Raw genomic sequence first — 25,112 nt, forward strand, 5'->3', positions numbered from 1 at the left:
ATCAATCTTGCGCTGAAGGCTCTCCCTGTGTGAAATTTGTAGAATGGCTTTGAATTGATTGACTCTTCCTTTTTTCCCCTGTAAAATATCTGTGGCCAAACTCCCTTTTAGCCTCCACTTTTTCTCACCTCTTTTCCCCAGGGTCTCCTCTCAGAGGATGTCTCACTTTTTTCTGCCCCTTCTAGCCACCCCACTCCTCCATTTCAATAACAAGGGAAGGTTAAAAAAAGGAGCATCTCTCAACCCCTCTTCTCAATATTTACTATCATTAGAAATTCATAGCATCCATCTTCATTGCCTTCTTCACGACAAGACTGCCATGACGCAATGGAAACATCTCATCTTCCTCCTGTCACAGCCTCTGTGTTCATGGACATTTTTGATGACTTTTCTAAGCACATTGATGATTCTTCCATCTATCCTTTCCTTCCCTGATTAAATCCTCCAGCTGCATGCTACTGACCATCTCCCGGGTTACTAGATTACATGGAGAATTATGTATTTTAGGATATAAAACAATGGTATCCTATGGAAGCAATCCAAATGTTCATCAACGAATGAATGGAAAAACAAAATGTGGTAGCTACATACAGTGGAATATTATTCAGTCTTGGAAAAGAGTAGGATTCCGATACATGCTACAACCAGAATGAACCTTAAAGACACGAGGCTGAGAGAAATAAGGCAGACACAAAAGGACAAATGCTGTATGATTTTACTTATTTGAGGCACCCAGAGTAGTCAAATTCATACAGATAGAAAGAATGGGGGATGCTAGGGACAGGTGGGGAGCGGAAATGGGAATTATTGTTGAATAGGTACAGAGTTTCAATTTAAGATGATGAAAAATGTCTAGAGATGGATGATGAACAACAACGGGAATGCACTTAATGCCACTGAACTGTATGTACACTTAGAAATGGCTAAAGTAGTTAATTTTCCTACCACAATAAAAAAATACTGGAAAAAAAAAAAAAACGTACTGGTCTCCCAAATTTGAATGTGAATGCTCAAGTCACACCTGACTGTTTCACAAGACACTTGTCAGGCTTAGTTAACAATTGGTGGTGAAAGTTTGTCACTCAAATTCCTTCCTTCCTCTCTCCCTCCCTCCCTCCCTCCTTCCCGCCCTCTCTCCCTCCTTCCTTTCCTTCCTTCCTTCCTTCCTTCCTTCCTTCCTTCCTTCCTTCCTTCTTTCCCTTAAGAAATACATATTATGCAACTACTCTGTGACAAGTACAATACTAAAAGATGGGACTCAATAGAATTCACAACCCAGAAGAGAAAAGGGACTATCAAAAAGGAAATACATCTCCCATCAAATTTTAAACATAGGAAATGAAAGCTTGGGAACATATAATGAAGACTTGACCCAGTGCGTGTGTGGAGGGGAGGTGGGAGAGGGAGTGCTTGGAAGAAATATTTGTAACCTGAGACCTGGAATTTGAATAAGAGTTGGGCAGAAAAACAAGGAGGATGTAAAAGAATATTCCAGACAGAGAGAATGGTATTTGAAATGAGAAAGAATGCAAAGTTTAGTGCTTCACAGGTGGTTTGGCTTTGCAGGAGTTTAGGAAAGCAGAGAAGCACGTGATCAGGCCTGAAAGGTGGGCAGAGTGCAGACCACAGGGGACCTAGGAGATGGTATTAAGTCTTTCAGACTTTTTGTCCTAAACGCCAAATGAGAATATTGGATCAGACCCCCTAGGTCTCTTCCTGCTTCGTGATGCTATTCAACTATAAAATGCTACATCGGTGATCCCTTTCCGAGCACAACTGCCATGTCAGTCCTGCCGTCATCCTCCCCATGTTCTCATAGAAACGGTACCTGATTTCCAGCCCTCAGGAAACCCCGAAAACCCATACTTTATCACTCTTACTTTACCTAAGTTATTAGTCACCACCTGATTTCATCCGACATCCTTCCTCTCTAAGTCCAGGAGAGACCCCTCACCACTGTCCTCACCTCATGTACATTCTGCCAAGTTTATTATGTAATCTTCCTTTCTGACTCACATCCCCTTCGAAGAACCTTTCTCTGACTCACTTCTCCCTTTTCTCACACATCCTTCTTTTTCTCTTGCATCTTTAATCTCCCTTCTAACCTCTTTCCTTCTGCTTCAGATACTCTCAGTCTCTTCTATATCCATATTGCTTTTTGGTTCTCAAGTGCAAAGGAAGATGTGAACATGGCTCATTACCAATTCATTCTACTTAACTTCAACTTTGACCTCCACCATGAATACCAGGTGATCCATTTATTCATCCCCTGAGCATTCCCCGGCTCACTTCCTTCTGAGGTTTATTTAGAATTACTCTCTCCTCAAGCTTCAACCCCCCATTTTCAGAGTGACTTTACATTCTACTTATTCTGTGAGTGTCCTCCCTGCCCTTGCCTCTGCTGTCCATGGGTCTGTTTCTAGAGATGAGTTTAGTCTTCTAGTCTTTGTCAGGGTGGATGAGACTTCACTGTGTTAAAGACCTGGGAGCTGCAAAGATGTATAAGACACAGTTCTTGTCCTTCCAGAAATTTCAATCTAGTTTAGAACCTGTAGAAATATAGCACTATAATACATTGTTGTTTCAGCATGAGTCTTAAATAGTACTGACAGACGCTTCAACATCTAGATTTCTTCTAGCTCAAGGTGTCAGGAAAAGCTGCAGGAAGGAGGTGACATTTAAGCTGAGCCTTGAAAGATAAATCAGATTCCAGTTAGCTTGTCAAAGGGTAATGGAGAAAGTCCCAAAAAGAAGGAACCGCAAATGGGAAGCATTGTCTGTAGAACACACAAGTTTCCACGATGATTACACTTTTTAAAGTGAAGAAGAGCAACTAGAGGTGGATGATGGGACAATGCTGTGGAGAGCTTAACTGCCCAACGAGGACAGATCTCACCAGAGATAATGGGAACTCGTGTGATTTTTGTAAGGAAAGCTGGCATGTTAAGGGATATTATTCTGGTGTGGCTGATGTGGGGCTTGGAAGTTGAGAGGCTAATGGCTAAGTTCAGTGAGGGGCCACCTGTCACTGTCTGGTCCCAAAGCAACTAGGAGAAGGTACATGGATATTAAAGATGACATGCACGTTTCTCCTCATTCCCATATGAGGACCCTTGTCCCTTGTCTATCCCTAATCATTTTGGGGGAAGGTATTCGTTACCCTTATTGACTTATTATTTCATTTTTTTCTAATCTCACCTTCAGAGCTTTCTTTGTCTTCAGCTTAAAATACCTTTCTCTGGCCTACCCTTTGTGTAAAATGAGAGAAATTCAGGAAAATAATTCTCCCTTGCTATGAAAAACGTTTTCCCTTGACCCACTCTGAGAAACTGCTCCTTCCTTATTCTGGAAAATAGACCTGTCTTTTCAAAGTTTTCCAGCTCCCTGGCTTGCTCCTTCGCTCCCCTGGGAATCTTCCCACCCCTGCTGCCTCAGCCTTAGAGGTTCAGCTGGGATGTTGCCCTCAGGAGGACCAGCCACACCCCGCCCTCCAGCTGTCCCAGGTGCCCTCTTCAGGATTCTCCCAGCACTAGGAGCACCCTTGGTTACAGCACCGATCACACAAAGCAGAAATCCCTGCGCTCTGCAGTCATCTCCCCACTCATCTGTGAGCTGTGGGAAGCAGGGATCATGTTGAAACGACATACAAAATATTTAGAATTAAAAAAAGTTTTTCTTCCTTTCAGAGGAGAAGCCAATCTAATCAAGACAGAAAAATGAGAAACGACAAAAAAAAAAAAAAACAAAAAAAAAAACAAAACACTATATAAATATATTTGACTTCTTCTCTATCATGAAAGATAATCCAAACCAAAATTAAAAGGTGAAAATAAGGTCAGATGCGGTGTGGCTCATGCCTGTAATCCCAGCACTTTGGGAGACCGAGGCGGGTGGATCATGAGGTCAGGAGTTCAAGACCAGCCTGGTCAACATGGTGAAAATACAAAAATCAGTCAGGCGTGATGGCGTGCGCCTGTAATCTGAGCTACTCGGGAGGCTGAGGCAGCAGAATTGCTTGAACCCAGGAGACAGAGGTTGCAGTGAGCTGAGATTGCACTCTAGCTTGGGAGACAGAGTGAAACTCCATCTTTGGTGGGGGCAGGGGAAAGTGAAAATAAAATAAGGAAACATTTCTATAACACATTTAAGAAAAAGAGGTCAATATTGTTAGTACACAAGAAGTTTCAACAAAGAAGGAAAATGACAAGATTTCAATAGAAAAAAAATTGGCAGCGCAGTAAATCCACGTGAAGAAGATACAAATGACCACTAAAGTTGTAAAAGATCTTCAGCCTCATTAATAATTTTAAAATTGCAAATTGAAATAAGATACTACTTCCCGATAATAAATTGACAAAAAGTAAAGTCTATTAGAACCATGGCTAGGAATTGGGTCCTCGCACAATTTTGGTAGGGGTGTGTGTGTGTGTGTGTGTGTGTGTGTGTGTGTGTGTTTAGAGACAGGTTCTCTCTTGCTCTGTCACTGAGACTGAGGTGCAGTGATGTGATCATGGCTCACTGCTGCCTCAAATTCCTGAATTCCTGAGCTCAGGTGATCCTCCCCCTTCAGTCTCCTGAGTAGCTAGGAATAGAGGTACATGCCACCAAACCCGGCTATTTTTTTTTTTTTTTTTTTGGTAGAAAAAAAGGTCTTACTACATTGTGCAGCCTAGTATCAAACTCCTAGCCTCAAGCAATCCTCCCATTTTGGCCTCCCAAAGTGCTAGGTTTACCGGCAGGAGCCACCATGTCCAGCCAATTTATATAATATTTTTAGATCCACAGACAATTTCTTATAAAATTGAAAATATAGATACACTTTGGCTTAGCAATCCTACTCTAGATAACTATCCTACAGGAGTAAGACCACAAAAATTAAAAAATTTCCTGCTTTCAAATCACAGCTCTTCTACTTGGTTGAAGCTTTTATCTTCTCTGTAACTCAATTTCTCTATCTTTGAAATAGGATCACAGCAACTACCTTATAGGGCTGTTTCCAGAATTAAATGATTTATTATATTTAAAGCACTTAAAAAGTGTGGAACATATAGAAAATATTACAGTCGTTATTCTCATTTTCCAAATTTTCTGTATTGACAATATATGCTAATTATGATTTTAAAAAATATTTAAAGAAAGACAACGGTTCCCAATTATTTCTAAATGGACTATAAACCATTGGCCTAACTTAATGAGATGGAGCCACTTTTCTAACGTAGCTCTGCCTTCTCGTAGTTTTTCACTTAGGCTTTCCAATTTTCTAGCCCCATCTCTACTCCCACCCCATGCTTGTCTGGTAAATTTTAAGAACTGGCTCTCAAATGAAAAAAAATCTTCACTTGAAAATTTGGGGCACTGTCAATTTCTGTGGTGTAAACACTCCCTCCATGGCTGATTCGAGCTACCAACATGACATGGTGAACATGGAGCTGATGAGGAGATGTAGAGCAGTGCAGTATTCTAGACTTTCCATACCTCAAGAACATAGATAAGACCAAAATGTGGTGAAGAAGAATAATTGGAAAGTGATTAATTTGGATTATTTATTACTTTTGGTTTTAATATATTGACTTATTATATGTTCATATCATTCAAGTTTTAAGAAAATTAAATTATAACTGGATCACAAAATTCCTAGAAATTTAACAAGTGACTCTTTTAGTAAGAATAGGCTCTAGTGCATCACTGACCTCTCCACTTCAAGGGCTCTGCACTCATATTCCTCATTTGCATTCTCCCTTGGACTCCAGCTTTGCCTCCCTCCCGGTCTGCTCCCCCACCTTCCCTCCACTAACCCCTGGCCTACCAACCCTGCAATGCCTTCTTGCAGGATATCAGCACCCCACTGGCCCTTCCCTTGCCCAATTCTGTTAGCAATTTTGAAGAATACTATTTATTTAGCAGCTCAGTATGTGTATTTTATTATCCTTATTACTGATTATTTTGTGTATCATCCTTTCTTCCAACTCCAAGTTAGATTATATTGGTGTGTTAGTCTGTTCTCATGCAGCTGATAAAGACATACCAGAGGCCAGGTGCAGTGGCTCACGCCTGTAATTCCAGCACTTTGGGAGGCTGAGGCGGGTGGATTACCTGAGGTCAGGAGTTTGAGACCAGGCTGGCCAACATGGCGAAACCCCATCTCTACTAAATATACAAAAATTAGCCAGACATGGTGGTGGGGACCTATAATTCCAGCTACTTAGGAGGCTGAAGCAGGAGAATTGCTTGAACTCAGGAGGGGGAAGTTTCAGTAAGCCGAGATCTCTCCACTCCACTCCAGCCTAGGAGATAGAATGAGACTCCATCTCAAAAAAAAAAAGAAAGAAAGAAAGAAATACCCGAGACTGGGTCATTTATGAAGAAAAGGGTTTAATGGACTCACAGTTCCATATGGCTGAGGTGACCTCACAATCATGGCAGAAAGCGAAAGGCACGTCTTACATGGCGGCAGAAAAGTGAGACTGAGAGCCAAGAGAAAGGCCATCAGATCTTGTGAGACTTATAAAGCCACCGGATCTCATGAGACATATTCACCACCATGAGAAGAGTATGGGGGAAACCGCCTCCATGATTCAGTTATCTCCCACACAGTCCCTCCCACAACACATGGGAATTATGGGAGCTACAATTCAAGATGAGATTTGGGTGGATCATAGCCAAACCATATCAATTGTTTTTAAAAAAGTGGTTATCCACTGACAGAAAGGGTTGGGATAGTGCATATTGGTGACTCTTTTGATATGTCACCTCCAATGTCCACTTCACTTAGGTTAGAGAACCACAATTTTATATATTTTAATCTTAGCACAGTGAGTGGCTGGTATGTAGTAAGCACTCAGTAACTACATGTAAACTGAAAATTTAAGATATTTTAGTAGAAAAACTAAACCCTATTAACCAGTAATTAGCTGAAAATGTAGATTCCTGGTCAAGGTAGGTGTAATAACATAGGAAAAATTAAACTGTTTTTCCTACTCTCACACTCAACACAGACACTTCTGTGCTCAGAAGTATGGGCTTGCTTTTGCTTTCCCACACATCAGTTCTCCAGTGGTCACCAACTAGGCATCCTACGATTTAACTAAATTCTGACACTCCCTACCTGGAAACAGCATCAGATCCCACAGGTTAAGGGCTCAGTCCCACAAGACTTCCCTTCACTTCAGACATCAACTGAAAGTTGTAGGCTACCTACAACTGCTGTTTGATTTAGCTATAAATTGGAGGTTTCTATAACCCCCTTCTCTGGTTTGACTGATTTGCTAGAGCAGCTCACAAAACTCAGAGAAACACTTGCTTTTACTGGTTTATTATATTTATAAAGGTTATTATAAAGAATACAAACAGCCAGACAGATAAAGTGGTGCATAGGGCAAGGTATATGGGAAGGGACACAGGGTTTCCAAGCCCTTTCCAGGCACGCCACTTTCCCAGAACTTCCCCATGTTCAGCAACCCAGAAGCTCTCTGAAATTGCAAATTGAAATCCCACAGTTTAGGAATCTTTTTTGGGGGATGGGGAATGGAGTCTTGCTCTTTTGTCCAGGCTGGAATGCAGTGGAGTGATCTTGGGTCACTGCAACCTCTGCCTCCCAGATTCAAGCAATTCTCCTGCCTCAGCCTCCTGAGTAGCTGGGATTACAGGCACATGCCACCACGCCTGGCTAATTTTTGTATTTTTAGTAGAAATGGGGTTTCACCATGTTGGCCAGGCTGGTCTTGAACTCCTGACCTCGTGATCTGCCTGCCTCAGCCTCCCAAAGTGCTGGGATTACAGGTGTGAACCACCGCATCTGACCCAGATTAGGGAGTTTTACAGTGGCTTCATCCTGTAAGCATGGTCAATTATTAACTCAATCTTCAGCTTCTCTCCCCTTCCTGGAGGATGAGGGGTGTGGTTGAAAGTTCCAAGCTTGTAATCATGGCTTGATTTTTCTGGTGACCAGAACCCATTTGGGAGACCTCCAAAAGTCACCTCAATAGAACGAAAGACACTCCTGTCAAACAGGAAATTCCAAGGGATAAAGAGCTCTATAGTCAGGAATGTGAAGGTCGGGGGTGTTGTGGGGGCAACAGAGAACAAATACATATTTCTTTTTATAAATCACAACCTCATAGTAGATGTTTGGCTTCTTGTACCATGCGTCCAAGAAACAACAATATGGTTGTGGTACTTGTACTGAGGTATAATCACGAGAAAACAAGTTAGCATGTCAGTATCGTTCTTATAAAAGAAATGAAATAAATGTCTTTTACGAAGGATCTAATTCACATTACCATTAAGAGAATACAGTGGTTGACGACTATTAATGTGAAAATGGCCACCATTTGGATGTTCCTGCTCTCACCTTCTTAGAGACTTTGGGGATGGGTAAACTCACACACGCACAAACACACACACAAGCACACACATACACAAACACACACACAAGCACACAACACACACAAACACACACACACGAGTATAAATATAAATATATATGGCCAGACCATATACTTACTTTATGCAAAACAATTTTAAACTCCAAGTTTGATAGCTATGAACAAACTTCATTAAAAATAGTATTTAGAGATCAAATTGTTTTACTCCTGCTTACTTTGAAATAACATCATAATTAACTTTTCTCTCATGGATCTTGAGGAAAAAAAAAAAAAAGAAGAAGACGACGAACAGCAAGAGACAGCTAATGGCCTTCATATCCCCATGTAAATTTTGGCTTATACTAAAACACTCAAGGACAAGTATCAGCAGTAAATCATATAACCTACATTTCAGAATCAAAATTGCCACATTGCACTCTTTCTGAAATCAGAGGAGAAATTTCAGATTGTTATTTGCTCAAATCTATTTGCATTCCCGGGGCACATACCCAGTGGCAGAACTTCACCCAGAGGCATTCTCAAGCCATCCTGAAACATCCACCCTGCAGATTAGCCACACTTGCAAACTCAAGAACTGTATGAGTGGGTTTTTCCCTTTTAATTGGTACTTATCTTTGCCCCCAATAAAGATATTTTTCAAGTACTCTGTATAGTAACAAAAAAGAAAAGAAAAAGAAAAAACCTCAAATTTTTTGTACCTCTTAGCCACCCATAAGTTTTCTGCTAATTTTGTCATAAATAAATAGAATTGACAAAGACATTAAAGAGGGAAACAATAAGAATAGTCAGGAAGAGCAGAAAAAAAGATTGCCACGATATTCTGTCTTGTTTTGCCAAAAAGGTATTAAAGTGCCAATGATATAAAAATAGACTTGAACAATTTTTTCTAAAGGAAGGGGGTAGCTACTCCCAGACTATATAAGATGGGTGTCATAAAGGTTTCATTGATTAGTTGATAAGTTTGCCTGTGAGTGATTAGTCAATTAGTCAGAAAGGTTTGAATTAGTTACTAGAGCTCTGACTCCCATGAATAAATGCCGGGAGTCTTCTCCCCCACCCTCTGTGACAGATGATATCTGTTTTCTCCTGTGAGTTTGAATTTAAGAGCCACTGAAGCTCAGCAACAGTATATTCTGGCTCAAATGAGCTGAAAATTGCATTCAATTTGAATTTCAAAAATCGAGGGGAGGAAGGGGGGAAAAAACCTCAGCACCCATCAAGTCTCTACACTCTTCAACTACTTCCTGCTGCTTAGCTCTATTCCGCCAGGCTGGGGACCTGAAACCCAGGATGTGTTGCAGGGGAAAGAGCATCGCTGGATTCCTGCCCAGTCTGAGTTTAAAAATAAACTTTTTATAGTCAGGATCAAAGCAAACCTCACTTTTATGCACATGCATAATGCAGAATGTGACCCACCAAAGAAACAGATTTACCTTTTCCAAACTGAAACTGGCCTGCTTTATTATTTTTTTTTTCTTTACGTTCTCTGGAGGTGATAAAGGTGAAGGTGCTTTTCTTGGGAAACTCTGGAAAAGCAAATTCTTTTCTAAATTAAAATTAATTCCTCTTCAGCTCACTTAAGACCCTCATTCTTTGTGGCTCGGTGCCCCCAGCTCACCCACCTCACATTACAAAGCAGACGTGTTCTTGAAAAGTTGAGCAAGTAGCTATTGATTTTTCAAATCAAGTCATATTTTAAATGCTCTAAGAGAGTTGGTTATTTAAAGGAATCTTGTGATAAATTATTTTTTAAAGCCAATCTATTTTTAGTGTACAAATCATTGCCCCTTCCTGCAATGGCATATTAAGCGTGAATTTGAAGCCTATCCAAGTTTTCTGAAAGCAGGGCACACCTGTAGTCCACAAGAAGTAGATGTTAGTGTTACCAATATTTAAAACTAAACTGATGCTACGCAAAACAACAGATGATATCCCAGAATCATGTAACTGAACGGTTTGGGGCCAGAACTCCATTTTATGATAGTTGGAGCAGAAGGAGGAAAGAGAACGCCAAATTCATTCCAATGGACTTCGAACATGAAAACATATTCTCCCGCTGACTAAATTACTCTCAATTTGCAAATTAAGCAACCTGGGTGCCATGAAAAAGGTAATTCAACTTCTAAAGTGCCATTTTCCACACTGAAGCAGGAGTCTGCTGAATGTCGTTCAGAAATATGCCTTATTCCAAAGGGTTCAGTAGCAAGCACCATTGAAAGGCATCATTGGCAGTGAGCACACACGGATTCCTGTTCACTTACTCTGCGCTGGCCTCTGCAGCAAGAACTCAGAGTAACTAACACATCAGAGATCCTGCATTAGAGGAGGCAGTGGCTCTTCATCTTTCCTGAGTTACAAACCCATGTGAGAGTATGATGAATGCACAGACACTCTGCAACAAAAGAATCCTTCCACGCTATGATCCTCGTATGACAGTCATTACAACCACAACGGAGTTCATGGATCCAAGTGAAGGACCTGGGTCTAGGATATTAACTGACTAACTAATGGTAACCTGGGAAAGTTAGTATTACATAATTTCCCTTCAAAAATGGAGTGAAGTAGACAGATATCCCTGGAAAGAAATGGGTATTCAATTGAAATCTAATGGATACCAAGAACTTTTACTAAGTTCACAGAAGGTAGAATTAGAAAGAGAAGGATCTCTATCTTAAACACAGGACAAGATGTAAAGAAGAGCAATATTTTACTTCTTAGGCATCACTGAAAGACAAAAATTAAGAAATAGTCTGACTTTCACAACCTCAGCTTACTGTTCAATACAGTGAATCAACAGAAACTTGGGCAAAACCTTTCCAAAGCAACTACATGATCACTACAACACACTCAGTAAAGTCCCATCTGCCAGAATATCCTACACACAGACAAAAAACAACAACAACAACAAAAAACACTTTAAAAGCATTTAAAATGATGTCTTTACATTTTAAAAGGCAGAATCAGGAAAACATTGTACCTTACTATGAAATACTTGCCAGCAGCACAATAGTAGTCAAAGATGTCAAGGGGCCACTTAACCCTCTAATGTGTATCACATGGTATTATGTTATATGGATTTTAAAAGAACATTAATATCTCCTAATCTTGTAGGGAGCAGCTTACCTTTCAAACTGCGACAGTGTTAGCGTAGGATTTTTTCCTTACATCTTCATAATTTAATATTGTTTCATTGATGAACCAGTAAATTGTCAGCTCTATTCATTTATGTGACGTGAGCAAGGATCCAACCCAAAAAAGGAAAAAAAAAAAAAAAAGTAAGGTCAATTTTCTTGGCCGCTGCATTTAATAAAATCTCCCAGGCAATGGAGTTAAGCACACATTAATAGCTATGACTTAGTATGCTCTGCCTTTAGCAAGTCTTTGATTTTCCTATACATACACTCAGGGCTGTATTAACACTCCAACGAAGGTACAGTCCTCATTTCTTATTTTAAGATTTCTTCCTTCTCAGCTTTATCAGATTTATTAATCTTCCGCTCCTCTCTTATTTATAGCAAATGCTCTGGTTAGGGTTTCAAAGCGTTTTCCATTATAATACCCATATACAACTTTCAGAAAAAAAAAATTCTTCCAAGACCAAGGGACTTTGTACTTACTTCATATTAGTCTCAAAATATATGCATTTCTCCAAATGTGAAGCCTTTGTGTCCTATTTCTCTGATCTTCAGAAAAAAACACAAGAGAGAGGGTAGAGGCCCCAGCTTTCTAAGTGGGAAAACTTGAAGCTTCTATTTTAAGTAAACTCCAAGTGGGTTTTCACTAAACATACACTAATGATGTTTTAGGGAGATGTCTATCAAAGGAAGCTACTGGGTTGAACCTCATGAAGTTGCTGTTATTCTATCAATTTCGACCTACAAAAACGGCAATTCCATATGATTTAACTTAATGCTTCTCATATCTTTACTAAAATATAAAAAGACTGTTCAGAGCAACAAAACAATCCCTTGTATATCCAGGGAAATTCTGTGCTAACTTGCAGCTCAGGAGGTGAGAAGGGAGAAGAGAAGGTTGTGACTAACAGGAGGCCGGAATGGCCCTGACAATTTGTTTGGTGCACGCTCTGGTGCAATATATTAAGTAAAAGATGTGGAGAAAATAATTACTCAGGTGGCACCAGGCCACTTTGCATCACATCCCTTGAGGCATGAATGTGGTAACTGTAGACTTTGGGGAGTGAACACTTCAAAGAGATGCCTGCATTGCATCAGAAGACCCTCAGACGACTCTCTAAATCGTTTCACTAAAGACACCCTTCAGACTCATTGCTTTCCCGCTTTCTTTCAAGAATGAGGTTAAAAGTAAAATGCTTGGCAAATAAACTAGATTGAGGTTTCAATCCCAACTTCCCCCTACACCCAGCAGTTGGGATCATACCTTGGTAATTTACTGTAATGCTAAAGAGAAACTATTTGAATACTAGAAAACAAAGGGATCATTTTTAAATAATTTCTTGCATAAAGTGAGCTGAAGATCAGCTAAGACAAGAGACCGAGGAGGTTTCTAGTGTAGGTTGGAATTTGACAGGGTCTAGAATCAAGAAAGGAGGGTGCTTTACATATAAAACTAGGATGGTGTTTCAAACATACCCATGAGAGAGACAGGAGGTAAGACGACTCGAATGTGAGAATCCAATCCTATTTATTTTTTAGGAGTGTGAACATAAGAACCTGTTAAAAAACTGTAATTTATGTAAGTATAGAGAAACACTAGGAGAGGACCCACCCAACTGACACTAGAGGGTCAGAAGTCCAAGAAGACCTAATTTAGGTTTTTGCTTTTTTAAAAAGAAAGCACAGGACTCAGGAAGTACAAACACAGGACTTGAATAAAGAAAAATCCTTCAGGTGCTGATTTCAACAGTTAGGTGGCTGCTTTCTGTGTAATATTGCTAATGCTCATAGCCAGTGTGGCCGTAGATTTCAAGTTAACATTTAAACTCTACAACTTGTCATACTCTATCTCTGAAATGGCTGAAAATTTGAAATAATGTTAATGTTAAAACAATGGTTTTGGGAACCAGTTCTCCTTTTGATCCCATACCAACAACTATCTCTAAGCAGAGGCGTTCAACTCAGGAGATTCAGTTTGTGGGCAAGGGGAGATGGTGGGGCATTGGAAGGGTGTATGGAATCAGTTCCTGTTACCCTTATGATTTCCTCTTATTACAAAATGCAGTATATATTTCCCCAGAAAAATCTTGATTTAAATGGTGACAACCAATCCAGGTGAAAGATTTCTTATTCAATACTATAGGTAATATACTAAGAATGGGGGGATAAAGATTGTAAATGGCCTTTAGAAGTCCAGTAACAATATGATTGAGAAGAATTTTGTGGGTAACCCAGGAAATGCACTACTATTTATCTCACTTTTTCCCTTGTCTGCAAATATTCTAAATTCCAAACAACCAGTTTTATTTTGTTTTATTTTATTTTCAGTTTTAGATTCAGGGGGTGCATGTGTAGGTTTGCTACAAGAGTATATTGCATGATGCTGAGATTTGGGCTTCTACTGATCCCGTCACCCAAACAGTGAACATAGTACCAGACAGAAAGTTTTTCAACCCTTGATTCCCTCCCTCCCTCCCCTCTTTTGGAGTCCCCAGTGTCTATTGTTCTCATCTCTGTCTGTTTCTATCCAATGTTTAGCTCTCACTTATAAGTAAGAACATGTAACATTTGGTTTTCTGTTTCTGTGTTAATTCACTTAGAATAATGGCCTCCAGCTGCATCCATGTTGCTGCAAAGGACATGATTTCATTCTTTTTTTATGGCTGTATGGTATTCCATACTCTATATGTACCATATTTCTTTATCCAGTCCTCAACTGATGGGCACTTGGGTTGATTCCATGTCTTTGCTATTGTGAATAGTGCTGTGTTATACATATGAGGGCAGGTGTCTTTTTGGTAGAATAATTTCTTTTCCTCTGGGTATATATCCAGTAATGGAATTGCTAGGTTGAATGGTAGTTCTGTTTTTAGTTATTTGAGAAACCTCCAAACCGGTTTCCACAGAGGCTGAACTAATTTACATTCCCACAAATAGTTATAAGTGTTTCCTTTTCTCCACAACCTCGCAAACATCTGTTACTTTTTCACTTTTAATAATAGCCACTCCTACTGGTGTAAGATGGTATCTCACTGGGGTTTTGACTTGCATTTCTCTGATGATTACTGATGTTGAGCATTTTTTCATATGTTTGTTGGTCACTCGTATGTCTTCTTTTGAGATATGTCTGTTTATGTTCTTAGCCCACTTTTTAATGGGGTTATTTGTTTCTTGTTCAGTCATTCAAGTTCCTTGTAGTTTCTGAACATTAGTCCTTTGTAGTATGCATAGTTTACAAATATTTTCTCTCATTCTGTAGCTTGTCTCTCTTTTGATAGTTCTTTTGCTGTGGAGAAGCTCTTTAGTTTAATTAGGTCCCAGTTACCAATTATTGTTTCTGAATAACCAGTTTTAAAATGTAGACTGAGACACAACTCACAACTGTTTTGTAAGCTGATGATTGTCTATTACAAAGAAAAAATTCCAGGATTAAGAACTATCAGGTGCAGTTGCCTGGATTTTGCATTGCACGATTCCCAGGGTGCACTTTTCGTACGTATTACAAAGTGAATGATCTACCCCACCGTGGTTGTGTAGTATGAGATAGGAAGAGGAAGCCTCTGAATTCTCTTCCCTGTCCCAGAGAATATTTTTAAAACAAACATAGATAACTACATTACCAGTATCCCTTCACCCACAAAGTCAGTGACCCCAAGGCAATAGGACTTACACCATCCCTACCATCACCCTCTACCATCACCAGTAGCTGCCTCTGTATTGTTGCAGGAACCTTCTTAGAAGGGGAATTACCTCTCTAAATACAGTTCTTGGGTCTCAAACTGGTTCTAAGAATAAATATTCCAATAAAAGGATAAGCCACTTAGCACATGATATTCCTCAAACATGGTAGCATGACAGTGGAACCCAACCATTCACCCAGCTGTCCTTGGGGAAAAACACATTTTGAATTCCAAAACCTTAAGAGTATATCCTATTGTGAGGGATCTACTTACTACACACAGATACAAAACCCTGAACAGCATATACTCTCAAAAAGTGAATGCATAGCAGAAGTAAAGATTTTTAAAAGGGGAAACACATATTTCCTTTAATGATTCTGAAGATAACTTTAGTGTACAGCCAGAAAAAGATAAACAGAAGAATTTCCTCAGTTTTCCAGATCCCCTACCATATGTTATTCATGCGGGTTTGATTATTTGAAGGTTTTTTTTTCAGGATTTCAATAAAGGCAATCAGGCAGGATATCTTGGGCAGGCAAGCAAGCTACTGGATGATGGGGAGATATAGGGCAAAGACAACTTCAGCTCCCCACCGCCAGGAAATGTGATCTATTAAGAGATAAAATGTCATGATATAATCTATGTGATGCATCTTTTGAAAAGAAAAGTGCCTTAAAGATTATGAAATAGTTTTGAGAGTAGAAAATAATCCATCAATTTAGATACAGCTTTTTCAGTGATGGGTACAATGTAAGACTCCCTCCAGTTAAACTGAGGTCAAACATAGAATTCCAGATTTAGATCTCCCGATATTTGCCACTCTATATTTAGTCTTCACAAATTCAATAATATTGGCTACTTTCTGATGCAAACTCTGACGGAGGAAGCTTTTCTGTGAGGACAAAATATTTTTAAAATAAGAGATTTCTTCATTAAGTTGGCCCAGATCCTTGAGTCTAGCACTTTGCCAATCATTTTCCTTCCACTTTAACCCTGGAAACATGAAAAGTTAGAAAGGAAAGGGAAGGGAAATAAATAAGAGAAGACATAAATGAAAGACTAAGAGAAAAGAAAAATCATGGAAAGAAACAGGAAAGTTAATAAAGAAGGAGCACATGATCTTCATTCACTCAAAGTCAGAATACCATTAATGCACCCAAAATCAAACGCAGTGCAAGTTCTTGGTTTATCATCCCTTTCCCTGGAGCATGCAAGAAGGCTATGTTGATGAAGATCTTGGCGATAATGCACTCCAAAGCCCTCATTTTACCAGTAAGGAAAGGGAAGTCCTGTAAGGCAAAGTGACTTACAAAGTCATGACTAGAAGCCAGAATCACTATAGACCAGTCTAAGGTTCTACCAGCCATATCTGCCTGAAAGTGGTAATGGCTTTTCCAAGTCTTAGACAACTGCTAATCACACCAAGAGTGAGGTAAAATGGAGATGCTCTTCTCTCTCTGGGGGAATAACAGAGAATAGCTCACAGTATTAGGACCTACAGGAACAGCTGGGCAAGGCTGCAGCTGACCCAGCTTCCAGGGTAATTTGACGGTTGGAGAATAACACACTGCAAATTTAGAGGGACAAGCTCTAAGCCCAGTTTTCTCATAATTCCAACAAACTGTTTCCAGTGGTTATTATGACATAACATTTCTGTTGATTAATTAAAAGCTCCTCATTAGATCAGTCAGCTTATAATTAATAGCTCCCCCTATCTTTAATAAAGTAAATAGAATGTTGTGAAATAAATGAGAGATACCAAGAATTAGCTAAAGCCTAAACCCAAATGAAAGCACCCTCTGCTCTCAACCAAGGAGGCAAATAAACAAAAGGAGAGGGAAAAGTGGGTTTGGTTAAACAAAGATGAGAAGAGAGAGTGTTGAGGAGGGGAATGTGGGGAGGAAGGAGGCACTTGCTCAATCAGTACCTATTTTCAGAATTTCCTTCAAGCTGGCTTGAACTGAGAGCCATCAATTATTTAAAAGATGTAACATGATGCTTCCTTTGTTGAGGCAAATCTGCAAGCAAACCCCGAGAGAAAATAAAAAATGAATTAGGCAGAATTTATTAGTGTGCTTGAAGAAAACAAAGATTTAGCTGTTGGAACTGACTCTTTTAGAAATGGTTCGATTTTGTCTCCTAAAATCCAGAAGCCTTTCTTCCCCCCTCTATACCTATTTATTTATTATTTTCTACAGTAGATCACACAAAAAGGGGAACGAATCATTTCCCAAACTTCTCCTTTCTTTTCAGATTCAGCTTGATGTACTGTCTTCATTTAAATTACAAATACACTAATCTGAAACACTGTTTACCAAGTAGCATTTTAAATGAAAGATACAAGAAATTGCATCACTCACATTTAAAAAATGACTTTAGACTCTGCACCTCATAAAAAACAGCCGACAGTGTTCTCTGCCTTGGCTGCTGTATTTCAGTCCGTGAATGAAATTCAATTAGTGGGCTTTGTACTTAGGACATTATGATTCTGATGGTTGGTCTGATCAAAACTGGTGTGCCAAGTCTCAGTTCTGTTTTTTTTGGCAGACCACAGTTAAGGAAAAATTCAATAGAGATGGTTGGCAGGAGAAAAGTTAGTTTCAGAGGAGCTTACTTTTCACCATCATAAGGAAATATGTGAGGAGGAGAGCTGCTCCCTGGAACAGCTTATTATTTACTAAGTGAATGAATTAACTTTTTGAGAAACCTCAGTACCTGAGTCTGTCATTACCAGTTTTAGTACTTTCCAAAAACAGCAATTGATGTAAAATAAACCAGTACTAACTAGAACCAAGAAATCACAGATCTAATTCATCTTTAGGCTTTGATCAGCCTCAGCTTGTGTTCCAAATGAATCCTAGAGAGACCACAGTCTTCACGATGCTATCAGAACCCTCCCAAGTAGGACAAAGCAACAGGCACCTCATAGGAAACTCCAAGCCTTTACAGTGAAGACTCAGAGTAATCATTGGTTTGGGAGGTGCTGTATCTTTAACACTTCTGAAAACAAACCCACACACAACAAAAGCAACTGGGCTGCATCATAGGCCCTTGCATGTCTTGACCAGCTATCTGGACCACTACATCATGATTCAGATACACCACACCCACATCTGCATGGATCAAACAGAATGGTAAGAGCAAATCAAACTGATCATTACATGGCCTGATTCTTTGGCCAGCAAAAGCTGAGAAGTAATAGTGAAAATGTCCAAAGGATATACACCCATTGGTCTACTAACAATGTCGATTAATTAGCCAATTAAGATCTGAGCATCCATTTAAATTTTAACGGTGTTTTCTTAAAACACAGACCACCCCCCCATATCTTTCCTTCCTTCCTTTCTTCCTTCCTTCCTTCCTTTCTTTCTTTTTCTCCCTTTCTTTCTGTTTTTCTTTCTTTCTTTTTTTTTTTTTAGAGGGAGTCTCCCTCTGTCACCATGGCTGGAGTGCAATGGTATGATCTCAGATCACTGGGATCAAGTGATTCTCCTGCCTCAGCCTCCCGAGTAACTGAGATTATAGGTACCCACCACCACACCCAGCTAATTTTTGTATTTTTAGTAGAGACAGGGTTTCACCATGTTGGCCAGGCTGATCTCAAACTCCTGACCTCAAGTGATCTGCCCGCCTCAGTTTCCCTAAGTGGCATTAGAGGTGTGAGCCACCGCACCTGGCCTGATTTCTCTGCTTCTCTCACAGGGAATGACACCAACATCCAACTTCTTTTATAATCAGAAACAGAGAAATTATCCTTAGCATCTATGTTTTTAATCGCTGTCATCCATTTCATCTCCAAGTCTTTCCCTCTTCTTGGAAAATGATTACAGGAACAATCACATGAAATTGCAAGAAAAAAAATGTAAATATACCTCTCCCAGAAGTGGCTTCTGTCTTCTCGGCACACTCACTGGAAAGTGGTTCTAGGTGCTTTACATTTTGCCTGAGCATGACCCAGGATTCAGGCCAGATGGGTAGCCTTGACTCACTGTGCCCTTGGTGCTATTTTTCCCTGACTTAAAATTGTATGCCCACATCTGTTGTTGATACGAATATATCATATTGATGGTTTTTCAGATGATAAAGAGGTTCATTCCAAAGTGAATCTTTCCTTGTGTCAAATACCAAAGGCAAAATGCATGCTCACTTCCTTCCCATAAATGGACTTCCTCAGATGTATTTTTTTCAGAGTTAGTTAGTAAAATGACAAGCTAGAATGGCTTATTCCTAGCTTTCTAGAGCTGGGGCTGTGCATATTTACACCAAGGAAATTGGCAAACAATACAAATCAGGTGAAGTGGTTTTATTCCCCCTGGAAAAGCCAGTTTATCAGCACATCACTGAAAAGGGTTTTACTTTCATTGTTTCCTCCTTAGCAAATAAAAAGATCCATAGTGTCCTGTGTCAACACCCATCTTTTTCTCCTCTTTTCCTTTTGCCATGGAAACTAACCAACAGTTCCCCTTGCTCCTTGACACACAGCTAACCATATTCCAGCCACTCTTATGCTTATATAAGGTCATGAGATGAGTTTTCCTCCATGGAAAGAGAGTAGAAGTGACAGGAGCCTCCCCATACTTGGTCCATAAACCACCCCGCTACACACACACAATATCCCATATGGTCTCCTTTTATGCAGATGATAGATATAGGAAACTGTGGATGCTGTGTATTGAGGTCAGAGAGCCACAAGATAGAAGGAGCTTGGCCTTGAAATCATCACTTGAAAGAGACTCATCCCAATCAAGAACACCCATTAGAAACTTTATGTGAAGGAAAAATTAGCTTTTATTATATTTGAACCATCATATATTTGGGAGTGAGTTTGATACTCCAACCACCACTGCTGAAACTAAACACTCTCTTTCCCCTCTTCTTTCAACAATTCCTCCCACCAGCTACTATGATAAATCTGGAGATGAGGAATGGTCAAGATTAGGGAGAAAGAAATAGTGGACGTGGCCAGGCATAGCGGCTCACGCCTGGAATCTCAGCACCCTGCGAGGCAGAGGCGGGCGGATCACTGGTAGTGCGCGCCTGTAATCCCAGCCACTCAGGAGGCTTAGGCAGGAGAATCTCTTGTACCTGGGAGGCAGAGATTGCAGTGAGCCAAGATGGCGCCACTGCACTCCAGCCTGGGCCAAAAAAAAAAAAAAAAAAAAAAGAAATAGGAGACCTAATATTGTTTTCTCACCAAGAGTTTTTATTTCATTTTAGAGTTTTTGATTCTGTGTACTAGGGCAATTCATTTTGAAAGTCATCAGCTAGAACTGTGTTATTTCCACATACTTGCAGTACAGGGTGCAACTTATTCTTTTTCCCTACGGTGATGTCACCTAAATGAAATGTTCCAATTTAGAATCATTTCCACGTTAGAAATATGTGAAGAATCCAATCCATATGCCCTACGACTTGTCAAGGAAATTAACTATAAAGACTGTATCGATATTATACAATTAAAATGAGAGCTCTTAACATATTTAATTTCCCCCTGACCTGACTTGCTTTAGTCATTACGAACAAAAAGTATGAATTCATTATTTGCAAATAGACCAGATTGTTTAATGTATTCTAAAAGGAGCTAAGACACCCCCCTTGTGTGTGTGTGCACACACACGCACACACAACACACACATTCAAGCACACATGTTTCTCATTCTATCAAGGGCAAAAATAATAACGAAGGTAAAGATAAGGAACATTCTAAGTTGTTAACAATGTAGACTTAGTATAGTGGAACTACAAACATGTTTTTAGTCCATATGTTGTATCTTTCTATAACACTCATAGTGAAAAAAGGAAGGAAAAGGAGGAGGAAGGGTGGCAGGGTGGGAGGGAGGAAAGTAAGGAAACAAAAAAACTGTGTTAACCTTTCCAGATTATCTACTATACATAGTATCATGTACCCCTTCTCCCCCCATAAACTGGTATAAGGAATCTATTTGGGGGTATTTGGGATTGTTGTGTTCTCAAAAATTTAACAATCATAGCTCTGAGGCTTAATCACTTGTATGTGTTACAAAACCAGATGGTTCAAGTGGGTGTTTGTTTACAAGCTCTTTGCATAAGGTTTTTAGCTGTTTTTTAGACCAAAGCTGAATATTTCCCCTAAGAAATAAGGCACTGAGGAATTAATGAAAAACCACTGGATTTCATAAGTCCCTGGGTTTCCTGCCTTCACTCTGACACCATTTGGTGTACTTTTTCAAGGATCTATTTAGGGCCCCCAAAACAAGAACATAAGCTTAGAGCACTCTGAGTTCTAGTTTATGGTACTCCAGCATACTTTGGGAGAAGGAGGCCTCTCCCCTGGGCTCAGCATTGATCTGGATGCTGTCAGTGAATCAGCTAGGAAAGAAGAGAGCACTCTGCCTTTCCAACACCTTCACCATGCTGAAGCTCTAGAATTTACTATGTTTCCTGTTTTAACTGGCTTCTCCCACTGAGTTTTCTTGACCAGCCACATCCGTCTCCAGCTCCCTCCTTCTGGATTTAGACGAAAGGAGAGAGAAACCTTTCCTGGTGATTCCCTCATTCTTTGTTTCCTGTACATTAACCACCTGGCCACTATCTGCAAACCTGCAAAGGCACAGGTTTATTTACCGCAAAATAAGTGAAATAATGTTGAAGGTTTCTTGAGGGAGAATAAAAGGTTTCATCAAGGCACAAACTTTTATAGCTTTGAAAAGATGAGCATGTGTTTCTGATTTTCTGGATGAGAACATTATCCCTCTCCAGGCACACTGTCCACTTTGTACTTCACCTTCTTTCAACAAAAAGAAAGGCAGTTAAGGCTTGCTTCTCTTCATTTTTAACAAGATTAATAATGTCCCTCACAGTTAGCACCCATGATATTAATATCTGAGATCATAAGTGTTACCTAAACTGGTCTCTTTCCTGTCACCACCTAATCAGTTCCAAAAAAATTACAATGTTTGAGGTGAAAAAGTCAAGGAAAGTACATGAATATATTGACATTTCTGTGAGCTTGTCTCTGTCATCTTCTACAACAAATGAGCAAGAAATTATAAACAAACCAAAAATGTGTTTCATTATAATTTGATTCTTCTCTTTTACTAGTTTAGGGAGGGGGAAAGAACTGAGTTTTTCCAAGCTTCTTTTTTTGTTTTTCTGAGACAGTCTTGATCTCTTACCCAGGCTGGAGTGCAGTGGTGCTGTGTCAGCTCACTGCAACCTCCACATCCCGGGCTCAGGCCATTCTCCAGCCTCAGCCTCCCAAGTAGCTGGGATTATAGGCACATGCCACCACACCCAGCTAATTTTTATATTTTTAATAGAGAAGGGGTTTCGCCATGTTGGCCAGGCTGGTCTCGAACTCCTGACCTCATGTGATCAATCTGCCTAGGACTCCCAAAGTGCTGGGATTACAGGCATGAGCCACCACACCCAGCCCTCACTTCTTTTGAGTTACTTCAGCAAAATGGGGTATTATTTGACTATGTCTTCGGGATAAGGAATGTGCTTCATTTACTATTAATTGTCTAGAGAGCAACGTGGTTTCTGGCCCGTAATTGGTGTTCCATAATCATATGTTGAATGAATTACTAGAAATGACTATCTTCCAATTCTAATGAACTCAAAACTTAATTTAATATATGTCATTAGACTTTACAATGTAAAGTTAGGAACACCTAGGTAAATTAGCAAATTCACGATTTACGTGACTGTTTTGCCCCCTATTCTGAAGGTAACTTTTAAGAAAGAGCTTTTTCATTGTTTATAGCTTTTAATAAAGGAGAGTGTATCTGGTGAAATTCAAAAGACTTGAAATACTGCCTTGATTTTCAACAAAAGAAATCAAGCTTAGAAAATACTTGTCTATGAAAACAGCATCCACCATATAACAGTAAACTCTCAATAAAAACTTGTTAAATGAATTAATAACAACCAGCTTCATATCAGAGTAAAGACCTAGGTTGAGTGCAAAAGGTTAAACAGAAACTCAATTCCTGATTTGCTGACTATCCTACATTTTATTTATTTGTCTATTATTATAAGCAATGATTATCTATTTGTGACATAGACCATTTTATACAATTATTGAAAATGTTCAAAAACTCTTCCAGAAATTCATATCCTTAGTTGTATCCCTGTTCTGAAAGCATATTTATCTTATTTTTTTAAAAGTATATGGAGTATCCATCTATTGAGAGGTGTCTTATAATATAGGATTTTCATGAGAGATCGACCGTGAAATTTAGTTTACAATTAGTGGTCGCATGAAATAAGCATGTTTAAAACCGAGATGTGGTATCTTCTAATCACAATCCTCTAACAAACACTGGGAAATCTATGATGGTCTCAGCACACAGAGAACTCCTTCTCTGCAGATCAAAAGAGAGTGGAAAATACCAGCAGTAGCTATGAAATATCACTTGTATTCACTATTTATGTTTTATATCCTGTCAACAGCAACATGTTCATTTAGCATCAGACACAAGTTATTCAGGGACTTAGATGATGCAGCAAGTGTCAATACTGATGTTACTATTTATAGCCCAATAAACTATACTTTGGACAATATTAGTAGTGTTAAGCTTAGGTAGCACTCCTCGTATTAATGCCTTAATACAGATATATTGCTGTAAGCATAGTTTACAGCATGGAACATAAACACAAATCCAGTGATACTAATAAATCACTTTCTGGACTGCTTAAAAACGTACTGCCAAAATGGGCTTTATGCATTACACAATGGAGCAGAAGGCAGTGATATATATTTAAATTTTCCATTTTTAAGCTGTCACTCAAAAACTTTCATACTTTTTTTAGCTTATTGATCTTACGGGCTTGTGATAAGACTTCAACTGCTTGGTTGGGCTGTTTTTAGCTTCTGCTTCTTATTAAAAGAGCTAAATCAGGAATCACAAAATGCTACTAATTTAGCACTTTCCAATAGAAATGAAAACTAAAAACAGCACCAAAATAGTGTAACCCTCATGTTTTATTGCCCTAGAATCCCAGATTTAACTACTATATAGCATAATAATGGGTATAATGGAACTATCACTATATATATGTGTGTGTATATATACAGCAAAAATAAAAGCTTGCATTAAATATACTAAAATAATTGTTACAGAATTTTGACTCTTGCTATGTGTTTTGCACAAGAAAACACACACACACAGAATATACACATACTATATACACATATGTTTGCATATATATATATATTATATATATACATAATGGTTCTGCACTTGTATTTCCTACTCTTTCTTTAATTGACAAACACACATCCTTAATTCCTTAATGTTTTGGCCACTTCTTACCTTAAATATACACCCTGCATCCAAACAATCTAAATATCATCAGTAGAACAGCTAGAGTGATTGGCTACACCCGATCAACCAACTTGTGTAAACGCTCTCCGCCCCACACCTTGCCAACACCCCCACTGGTCTTTGAGTGGCAAATTATATACCACAACCAGAAAACTGTCAAATGCTGATTTGGGGCTCAGAACACTGTCCTCTCAAACCTGAGACTGCTCTCACATTAGACTTTCTACAAGCTTTTCAGGAAAGAGTGATTTGTTTTCTCCCCTCGGTGCTGGCCCCACAGTTCAAGGCTTAGAGTAGAAGAGATAGTGGCCCTCATAGCTAATTGCCCATAGTTTGCAAAGGGCAGCATGGAAACAGGAAGCCACAGCCTCACAAGGACAGGATCCCTGATAAATATGCCCGTGATGAATGAGTTGTGTGGTCATGGTCAGGGATCTTATTGCATTCCTGAATCTTACCCACTCAGATATGACAAAGTACTAGGTTTGTTCTTATTCCCCCATGGCATCCTCCTGTGGCGTCCTAACCAGCAAAGATGGTAGTAGCAACTATGAAACAGACACAAAATTTATTCTCAGCAAAAATAGCTGCTGGAATTTTTGTCAC

The 25,112-nt window shown here is 39.4% G+C and overlaps 1 protein-coding gene across 19 annotated transcripts in view; it reads right to left on the reverse strand.

Moving 5' to 3' along the window:
• The window catches only part of LOC105493516 (estrogen related receptor gamma), a 643,478-nt gene that overhangs the window by 429,551 nt on the left and 188,815 nt on the right, over positions 1 to 25,112 (reverse strand). For 15 of the 19 annotated variants that reach the window (XM_071080675.1, XM_071080677.1, XM_011761201.3 and 12 more), the window contains exon 2: positions 11,508 to 11,599. The exons of the other annotated variants lie outside the window; for them this stretch is intronic. The gene's annotated coding sequence lies outside the window, so the exon portion shown is untranslated. The remainder of the gene's footprint in view (positions 1 to 11,507; positions 11,600 to 25,112) is intronic. 19 annotated transcript variants of the gene reach the window in all.

This window comes from Macaca nemestrina, chromosome 1, assembly GCF_043159975.1.
Source record: "Macaca nemestrina isolate mMacNem1 chromosome 1, mMacNem.hap1, whole genome shotgun sequence".
Classification (NCBI taxonomy): Eukaryota; Metazoa; Chordata; class Mammalia; order Primates; family Cercopithecidae; genus Macaca; species Macaca nemestrina.